Here is a 10,777-nt window from a genome sequence, read left to right on the forward strand (position 1 = left end):
TCCTCCCATTCTTCCCCACATTCCTATTCTGTATTCTTTTTATATAAGGTTTTATTTTTTCTTATGAGATAGTGTCTGAAAAATAAATAAATAGAGAAGTTAATTGCTGGGTTAGTCAATTATAGTGTCCTTGACCCTTAGAGTTGATTCAAGTTTTGAGAAAAATATACACTACATAATTTTCATTATGAAAGTTATAAGTGATATAACATGACAGACATGAATTTTGCCTTTGTTTTTAAACACATGGTTTTTCAATTTCAATCTTCTATTAGGAACAGAAAAAAAAAGAGGGAAGAGAAGAGAAGAGAAGAGAAGAGAAGAGAAGAGAAGAGAAGAGAAGAGAAGAGAAGAGAAGAGAAGAGAAGAGAAGAAGTTCATGAATTCTTTCCTTTATTAGAAGATCCTGTAATGCATTAGTCTCAAGAGACATCTGTTTTCCATGGTATTCTGTCATCTTTAGCTGACCCCATTCTTCCTTTCATTACCTAATAGACTGGTCTGGGAGGACCTCATTTGGATGGAAGGAGGAAATATTCTTCCTCAGATAGAATGAGGGCAAATCTAGTAATCTTCAGCAGCTTGATACACAAGCCCCAGTTACATCAAAGCAAAGTCTGGGTGAGATCATTAGAGAAAGAATTTCTGAATAAATCTATATAAAATTGTCTGAAAATGTTAATTAATTAATAAATTAATTCTTACTGGCTAAGACCTCCAAAATTAATTTTTCTACAAGCAGATTTGTACACTAGTCTCCTTTGAACCCATATGACAAAAAATACATGCAAGTACCTTACCCCACTTTCTGTCAATCTTAGTTCTATCTTTAAATATTCAAAATTTTAACAATCATAAAACATCCAAATGTGTAGAAGTTTCTGCAGTTAACAGAGACTGACTTTCAAAGCTATGAGCTTTTTGATCTCCTAAAGATCTGAGAGCATTTTGTAGTTTACACTTGCATAGAGGTGTTTCAAAAGAGATATGATTATCTCATATTCATAAAAAAGCATGAGTTATTTTTATTTTTAAAAATATACAAAGCATTTATTTGTGTGAACATTTTTCCAGAAAACCCAAAGGTTTATGAGACAAAAGATACAAGGAGCATTAACTTTGAAAGAACATAAGAGAACATGTGAGTTTTTATTCATATTCTTTTTTTATTATATGAAAATGAAGTAGTCCCTTAAATGGAAGAAATCCAGCATAATTACTTTTCCAAATCAGTTTTCTGTCATCATTAGTGGGAAAAAAATACATATAAAATTTAATGGGTGTGAACTGATTGGCAAGAAAAGTTGCAAGCTAAAAAGAAATACTGAAAATACTTCAGATCTCTATTTTCTGGGTCAAGTATGATTTTAGAGCAATCTGTATATGTCTTAAGCAAGTAGAGGTTATAATCAAGAGGAAGAAAAATTAGATAATTCTATAAATAAAATGTCTATTTTCCTGAGTAATTTCTAGTTTGCATGAATAATCTAGATTACTGGAATTCACCCACAATGTTTAGTATACCCACATTTGGAAAAAACTGAACTTTTGCTGAACTGTCAAACATATAATTTCCACTCAACTAATTTTTTTATCGGTTTATTTTTTTTTTCCAAGAGAATAAACAGGTTAGTCAGTTATGGAATGTCTGATAAGGGAAAAAGATTCATTCTTAAATGTTCTCCACACAATTATTTTATTCTCTAGAAGTGAAGGAAAAACAGTGTTGCCTTAAAATGTCTGTGAAGAGTTGACAATAATTTCTTATTGTTTTGGCAAAAGAATGTGGATAATATTGGTTACACTTGAACTGAGTACTGTGATTTATTTTAGAGTCAGTGTTATTCAATTTGGTGTTTAGCTGCCTTTTCATCATCTCTGTACTTAGATCCACTGAGAGCAGAAGTTGCTGGGCACTGCTTATGATTGTTTGGTATTTCCTACTGGTATACTATGTGTGTTCCTTTGAGATAGGAAATATGAATCTTTCCTGGAGCATATGTGGCCCCAAAATGAAAAACCCAAACCTCCAAACTGCCTCCTCCTAGCCTCTCCAACAACTATTTTCAAAGGATCTCTCCAGCTCCCTTATCTCATTACTACACCTGATGGCTCTGCCCAACAGCTTTCCCATCTCTCTTCAGGGCCCTAGAAATGTCCAGATTGACTGCTATAAGCAATGTGTTTGGCTGTTGTTTCAAGTGAAAAATGGACAGAATGTAATTTTCTTTGTTTCAGTATCATATTTTTAACTACACACTGTTGTCTGCCCAGAACATGTCTGATGAAACTGGAAAGCCTTATGCCTTCCTGAATTTCTAAGCACCACTATACTTATGTAAAGCTATTAAACAGTATATGAGGATTAATGTATATAACGAGTGATCAGCTCAACTAAATTTCCATGAAAAGCAGCACACAAAGAAAAAATGTAAAATAAAAAAAGGGAGTAGAGATGGTATAGGTCAGAAACTTGTTCCCTCATATCACTGCTGTGTGAGGAGACATACAAGTATAGAATTCATGTGCAGCCACAGGGATATGTGATGTGTTAAAAAAATACTGCCAGCCTTCCATCTGACTTTCTTAGGTAGCCAAGTATTGAATAAATTTTGCCTTATATGTGTAATGAATTTATTATTGAAATGCCCATTAGGTAATGTAAGACAATAATCTCCATTTGCATATGAGCCAGATGCGTACCAAAATAGCTGCAGTTTGAAAGATTTAAACTTTCAAACATTGTACCACAAAATATTGCTTTTTCAAAGACTTTAGCATACTTAAAGCATTTTCTGTGTGTCTTTCCCATGGCTTTAATTACAGATGTAACTATTCAGGACCTTTGAAAATCAAACTAAATGTTTTTAAGATCATCTTAAAATCAAACTAAATGTTTTTAAGATGGTTACTCAGAAAATTAGAAATTAGGAGAGTGATTTATGAGTGACACAGGAATTTGTTGACAAAATCAGAGATGAAATTCAGTTCTTTGGGCTGAAGATCCAAACACTAGGTTTGGTTCTTTCTTCTTCTTTTTTTTTCATTTTTTTGGTACAAATATACCAGCTTTTAGTACAAATGTTGCTGGGGACCTACCATTATGATCTGTACCACCCCTCTTCATGTGAATAATACTGTTCTCTGCCTCTCATTAGAGTTCCAGCCTTCAGATCCTGTTATGCCTTTTCCTGCTAGATTAAGAATCATTGTGCGATCAGAAAATTTCTAGCAATATTTGTGTCAATGGTATTTACAACATGAAAAGAAGTAACAAATTTAATATCAAATTAAAGTGGAAGGAATTATTTGACTCCACTTTTTCTATAAACACGTGATGTTTTAATCTGTCTCCATCCGTAATGACCTGCACATTTACAGTTCTCTGTTTTAAGAGACCTGAAAATCTAATCCAAAGTTATAATCACAGAGAAGATGTGTAGTGGGCATGAACTTCCTAGGAGCACAAGGCTTAAACCGGAGAAGGCTGCATTGGATTTGGGACTGCAAGATTACGTTTCCATTTTTTGCAAAATGAGTGTCTGGCTTAACATGTTCTACTTATAGTCAGAGCTGTGCATTAGCAAGACAGTATTTGCTTTCAATACCTAGTTTGCATCTTTGTATCATGCTGACCCAAAACGTGTGGATGTAGAAATCTGATCACTATTAGCTTGATGAGTTTCTGCCCGGCCCTTGCACAGTCTAGGTGAATTCCAAGGTGCCAAAATGTTCTTTTGTGTTTCACTGGCATTTATATCTCCGTTCACCCCTTAAATATCTAGGTACACCTTAAGTTCTGATTGCAATTTTTCCCTGTGTAATTTTTTTGGGGTATGCTCATAATGAGCCATGTCAAGCAGTCAAGCAGCTCAGTTCCAACTTCCAACTTCCCAGCTATCTCCTGGAACAAAGGGGATAATGCTCTGTGCTCTCTCTGACGCAGTAAGAGCTCTCTGAGGAGAATGAGGACAGCCAGCAAGGGGAGGGAAAGCAAACTGAAGAGAGACATCTGAGCCAGAGCTCCCACCTCCCCAAGGACTCCTCTAGCCAGCAGTGAAGCCTTGTCTCCAAGGCACTCTGATATTCACAAGTGCAGCAGAAGCATGGGAGTTGTTAGAATTGCTTGGGTTTTGTTCAGTTTCCCACTTAAATGCAGTGTGCTATGCTTTCTATCGTTATGTCTGGGAGGAAGGTTAGCTGACCAATTTTTTTCTGAATATATTTAGCTTATGTTGCTTCTTGTCCCTCATAGTTTAGTGAAAGAACTAGAAAGAACAACATGTATTTTGTGAAATATTTCTGCCCGTTTTTTATATCAAATTTTGTCATTATTTCATTCATATGTTTTCCACTAGAGGAAGGGTTGTTCAGTCTGGCCCTCAGTTTTTATCCTATCCACACTGAAAATGATCTTACTGGCAACAAAAATAATCTTATTTGAATGAGAGACTGAAAAGTGATATCAAATTAATTTCTACATTAAAAAATATTTTAATCTGCTTTGCTTTTTTTAGTTCCAACAATGACTGTATTCAGTTTATCATTCCAGACATTTCTTCCTGTAAACTTTCTCACCAGGTTTTGAAAATACATTTTTTAAGGGAGAAATATTTCACAGACCCTCCCACTTCGTCTGAAAAACATAATGTGTGAATTGATTGCTATCCCCTGAAAGGATGTTTTCACTTAGAATTAATACAGCTTTATTTAATTTATGGCATCACATGACATGATAAATTATGAATTAAAAATATCATTATTTTCTGTGTGAATACTTGTCATCCATTTTGATAGCAAATTAATCCTGAAGCTTTTGAAAAAGAGCTTCCAGCAGCACACAGTAACATCATTAGTAGCACAAGCTCAGAAAGGTTCTTTTGCAAATGGGGAGCCCTAGAATGTGCACTGCTCTGCTTTGTCTAGTTCTATAATTTACTAGATTTTCTTGTATAGTATATTATATTTAAAGCTAAATAGAATGAATTGCTTACACTCAAACAATAGTTTATAGATAGCAGGATTTAAATATGACACATGTGCTGCCCATCAGTTCTAACAAGGACAGAGGTATGGACCCAGCTGCCACTACTCTATTGAGGAGCTTGTTTGCAAATTACTAATTTGCATATCTGCCCCAGCATACAATTTAAAATATTTTTCAAAATTATTTCTTATCATTTTCTATTAATTTGCTTTCAATCTCAGCCAGATGTGAAAAAACATTCTGCATACTGTTAGGTATATGTCTAAAAAGAACCTGTAGGTATTTTGAAACAACATGAGGGTTTTTTTTTTTGTTTTTTTTTTTTTGCTATTTTAGTATTTTGATTTCACTAGAAAAGATGAAGTTATCTGATAGAAATAATAGCACAGAGCTAACTATGCCCCTTTTTATCCTAGAATATTTAAATTTTTTTGGCTGAAGTTTCTATGAAAGATTTGTGCTGTTTCTTCTTTAATCTGAACTGGTTCACCATTCCAGTGGAGCTAAGAATAGATTTTCTGTCTTTGTATGATTCCTGACTGTCTGTAATCTGAGGAAATTAAAAAGGAATGAAATTACTTTTACATTTGCTATGAGACAGTACTTGGCAGAAATTCTTTCTTTGGTATTCAGTTTTGAAACAAAGAATCTTGAGAGCAGCTTCCAGCTTATTCAGCATCACACATAAACTGAATCAACAGCACCTCTGGGTTGAGTTTCTAGCTGTGCTGCTTGACTGAAATATCACTCACTGCATCTGATTTTCTCTTTTTCCTGATCATAGCTTTTTATGGATTTTGTTTAACCTAGGCTACATTTTCAGTTAAGGGGAAAAGAAATGAAAGTAGGGGGCAAAGATCCAGCACTACACAGACATCATAAATCCCAGTAATATGAACCAGATAAATATGGCTCAGAAAAACATGATTAAACTTTACTGGCAAGTTTGCCATTACTATGCTTTGCAGAACTTTAATAGCAGCCAGTTTTGGTCATTGTTCATTTCAGACAAGAAAGTTGAAATGTGGAGGGAGCTACAGATAATTTGGGTGGTCTATATGTCGCTACGAGTCAGTATCTGTCTGTCTGCCTTATTTAAAAATACAACAACTATTTGTGGTGGGTGAACAGTATGTTAGGAAGAGAGGCAGCTATAAAAAAAAGAAAAAAAAAAAAACAATAGCAAAGGGAAAAGCTTATTCAGAGGTTTCTGCCAGGGGAAAAAACATAATCAAGGAAAGGTCAATCTAGAGAAGGTTCTGAGGGTAATCTGACAGTGCCCAAGGCTGAACATCTAAAATAAAATGCATCCACTGTAAACATACTTAGGTTGTTGCTTATTCTAGTGCAAACCATGTCAATTGCACCAATGTCTGGTGGGCAACTTGATGGCAATGGTTTCCTTCACTGAAATTTAAAGAAGAAGCTGGTTTAGATCTTGGTACATACAATGGGATGTGAGAAAATAAATAGGAGAGAAGTTAAGTCCTGGAAGTTTGCTGGGGTGATATATGTGTAAACAAACACCTAGAAGAAGATCTTTGGTGATAATTAGAGTTTGACACTGCAAAAATCTTCAGCATATCTCTCGCTCTAAGTCATGCATTCAACAAAGTATTTGAGCACAGACAATTTCACAGTTGCAGGTAGAGCTGTGAAAGACGCTGTGACAATTTCCATAGTTAAACAAGTGCATATGTTTAGGTACCTCACACTGAACCATTGTGTGCCACTCAAAATGCTGTTTATAAATTTTAGGCTGTAAAGAGCAGCAGCACATTAAATGTGCTAAAAGCTCAGACAAAATAAAAATTACTGAAGTAAAGATTATTCTTTTGATAGACATGTGAGCTGTATAAATGTAGCCCTTTAAAGTAGCCCTTTAAAACAGAAGAAAAGAGAGAATAATCAATACAGCAGTTGCTCCAATGGCAGTTCAGTGGAACTTTGAGAACATTTATTAGGTTTGTATTGCTGATTTTTTTAACTGAAGCAGCACATAATATGCCATGAATTTTGTCTGTTTAATGTTTCTTTAAACAAAAGGTAAGTTGTAAATTGATCTTGACTGCTTAACAAACAAGAGGTTACATTGTCAATAGTTATCAGAAAGATCATTTTTTTTAAAAGATTCCAAGTAAGTCAAAGAAAGCAAGTTAGAGCAAATAATTTCTTTAAATAATATGTTTCAGCCACTTGAAAATATTTTAAGTTCCAAATTTTCTAAAACTGCAGCAAAAACAGTATTTTGATTGTTAAATTTATGAGGGAGAAAAAAAACCAAACAAAGCATCATTCCCAAAGCAAAGCCTCCTAAACTTTATTTATTTATTTATTTATTTATTTATTTATTTATTTATTTATTTATTTTCCCTTCGCTATTTTAACATAAGTCTTTAGGTTCATACAAGGGGTATGAACTGGTCTTTTCAATGCAAAACAGGAAGACATGATTTATTATTAAGAAACACACAATTCCAAAGATATGCTTTTGAAACAAGAAGCCCTAAAATCTCTAAAACACTAACATTAAAAAAGGCAGAGTGGCATTTTAATGTCAGCCTTAATTCTGTCTCTGTTCCAGCAGTCTGTATCTGCTATAAAGAAAAAGTTCATTTTCAGGTGTAGCAATAGAGTACTAATTCCATTATCTTTGATCATCAATAAAGAATCAGAAAAGGCATAGGCTAGCTATGAAGAAGGTAGAAGGAAATTCAAGGTGGAAAACTTTCTATTACATTGATCATAGAATTCCTTGGTTCTTCTATGCATAGGCCAAAAGTCCACCAGAAAACTTGGAAGCCAACACAACACTGACTTTTATTAGGGTCTTGACTATTTTTACATTTAGAGATTTTTCTGTAACTACATTACTCAGGGCTAAATAAGGTGCAAAGGGTCTGACAGTTTGTTAGAAACTATGCCATAAAAACCCTGTGGTTCAGACCCAGACTTGAGCTCTCAATCAGCTCACTGGAGATGCTGACTAAGACAACAGTTCAGTATAATTTCAGTTATTTTAAACTTTGCTATGTGTGCTCAAAATTGCTGCTGCATCAATGTCAATGCTTGCCATTCTTCAAGCATTGCCATGCTGTTGGAATCAAAGCTCTGGCACCAGAAGCACAATCACAAATTGGCAGCCCAAGCACCTGCCTCAGGTTTTTAACATTTTCCTACATTTAACTATAAATATGTTTTCCACTATCTGAACTGCAAAGCAGAATTTCAAACCCTTATGTTTTCCTCCTGCATCATCATCCAGATGCGTGGGTATGGTTTTTATTCTGCAATCTTTATCACTGACAGAGAGTAGAAGAATATTGTCTGCTTTCCAAGTAACATGTGGAACTGCAGTATTGGCAGTCAGTAGGATCTTGTTTTGACTTGCAAAATGAGCACAATTGATAAAAAAGTCACTGAGGGAGAATAAATGTGAGATATTAGATACCATTTTTATAGCATCCGGTTTCTGATTATAACAGCCACTTTTAGGAAAAGTAACCTTGGCAATAATTTTATTTATTGTTTGCATCCATTTTCAATAAATTTGAGACAAGGGAATAAAAAAAATATTATCAACAACACTTTTGAACAAGCTACAAAATCCTGTATTTACATTCTGCTGCATAAGACAAATGCAAGGAATAACACAATTTATTCTACTGAAGTGTACATGTGATATTTATTTTTTTCATTAAATCAGACAATTTTACATTTTCACATATAATTAACTTCATATATTAAACATGGTACAGATGGAAAATGTAAAAAAAAAAAAAAAGGCATGAAACCACTTTGAATTATTGTGAAAATAGATTTGGAAAGCTGACTTTGATATCTATTGTAACTTAGGGACCTGAGGGGATACAGTAATAAAACACAGTTCTGGGACAGAGTAAAGAACAAAGTAACTTTGCCCCTGGCCTGTTCCTGGTGTGGAAATTTTAGTGGTTGAATTACAACAGTGCAGTAAGTTCCCTTCCAAAAGGAAATGCAAAAACAGACTCCCGAAACCTCTGGAATAGCTGTAAGTTTTCATTAAGAAGCAAGTATTTTAGGAGAAGCAAAAACTTTTAACAACTTTTTGAAAAACCAGTCTTTCTGTTGTTTGCTTTCATTACTTTTTTGTTTCTTCTCCTCCCAAACTCAACTACAATAGATCAGATCAATTTATCTTTCCAATTATATTAAACTGATAATAGTTACTATATTATAATTATATATTATGTTGTGATTGATAAAAACAGGTTCCTGGTTTTGGCTGGAATGGAGCTAATTTTATTCCTAGTATTTGATATGGTGCTGTATTTTAGCTTTTGGACCAGATTATTGACCAAAAAAAAAAAAAAAAGGATATTTTAGTTATTGTTAAGCAGTGTTTACTTTCTATCAAGGGCTTTTACTATCAAGGGCTTTTCCTTTTCTCATGCCACTTGATCAGTGAGGAGGCTGGGGGAGCAGAAGAAGCTGGGAGGGGACACAGCTGGGACAGCTGACACAACCAGGCCAAAGGTATATTCCACACCATATGACACCATCCTCACTATAAAAACCAGGAGGAAAAGTAGCTTTGGGGCGATGTTTTGGAACTGACTGGGCATTGGTCAAGAGGTCATCACTTATTTTGTATATAGGATTGTTATTATTATAATTGCAATTACAATTACAATTACAATTACAATTACAATTATTTATTATTATTATTATTATCATCATTATTATTATCATCATCATCATCATTATTATTATTATTATTATTACTATTATTATTGCTTCCTTTCTGTCCTGTCATACTGTTTTTATCTCAAGCCATGAATTTTACTTTTTCACCCCCATTTGTCTCCCCTGTCCCCACAGGGCTCTGAGTAAGTGACTGACTGTGTGGTATTTAAACACCTATTTGCTTAAGCCACAATGGTCTTTTACTGGTGTCCAACAGGGGATTCTTCAGCACTTGTTACCTCTTTCTCTAGTGATCTTATGAAATCTTTGCCTTCTGGATAGTCCATGACCACTTCCAAAATTCCTGAATGACTGGGGTTTTCTATTCAAGCTAGTTGTGTGATCAGTGGGACCCATCTACTCCATGTAGAATCAGGTCCATGATGTGTAGAGGGTACCTTTCCTTTGAAACATCCGACCCAGCACTGTGCTAGCAGGAGCTGGGCTTCAGCACAAATAATTTCTGAAGCAGATAAAACTGCTATTTTTTTTTTTAGTTGGAGTATAGCAAGCCTCAGATCCTCTGTATCCCAGACACAAAATCCTAAATGGTTGACCTAGAATCTCACAAAGTGCTTTTTGCCAGAGGTTCCTGGTAGAGACATTTCTCTTGGCTGAGTTGTAGAGCACAATTTTTTTATGTCTTGCTCTGTCCAAAGTGGCCCAAGGTCTTCTGCATGAGGTATCTCCTGTTTGAGTTTTTTCAAATGCTTGTCAGTGCTCAGGGTCCCGTTTGTTCTTCTTCTGGGTTACTTGATAGAGAGGACTGACAATCAGACTGTAATTTGGAATACACATTCTACAAAACTCACAGTGCCGAAGAAAGTATAGTTGTTATTTTGTTGGTCACATCAGTTGATCCACTGGCATCTGATGATGTCCATCTTGCCATATTTTTTCTAAAAACCGATTCTCCTATTCAGGTTCAATACTTTGTTCTATGGCAACACACTTTTCAGAAGGATTCAGACCATTTTCCTCCTCTTCCCAAAAACCTCTTCTGCTATACAGCATGGCACAATAATTTCATCAATGTATCTCAGATTTCCGGAGCTTCACTCGGCT

This window comes from Lonchura striata, chromosome 2 (assembly GCF_050655825.1).
Source record: "Lonchura striata isolate lonStrDom1 chromosome 2, ASM5065582v1, whole genome shotgun sequence".
Taxonomy (NCBI): domain Eukaryota; kingdom Metazoa; phylum Chordata; class Aves; order Passeriformes; family Estrildidae; genus Lonchura; species Lonchura striata.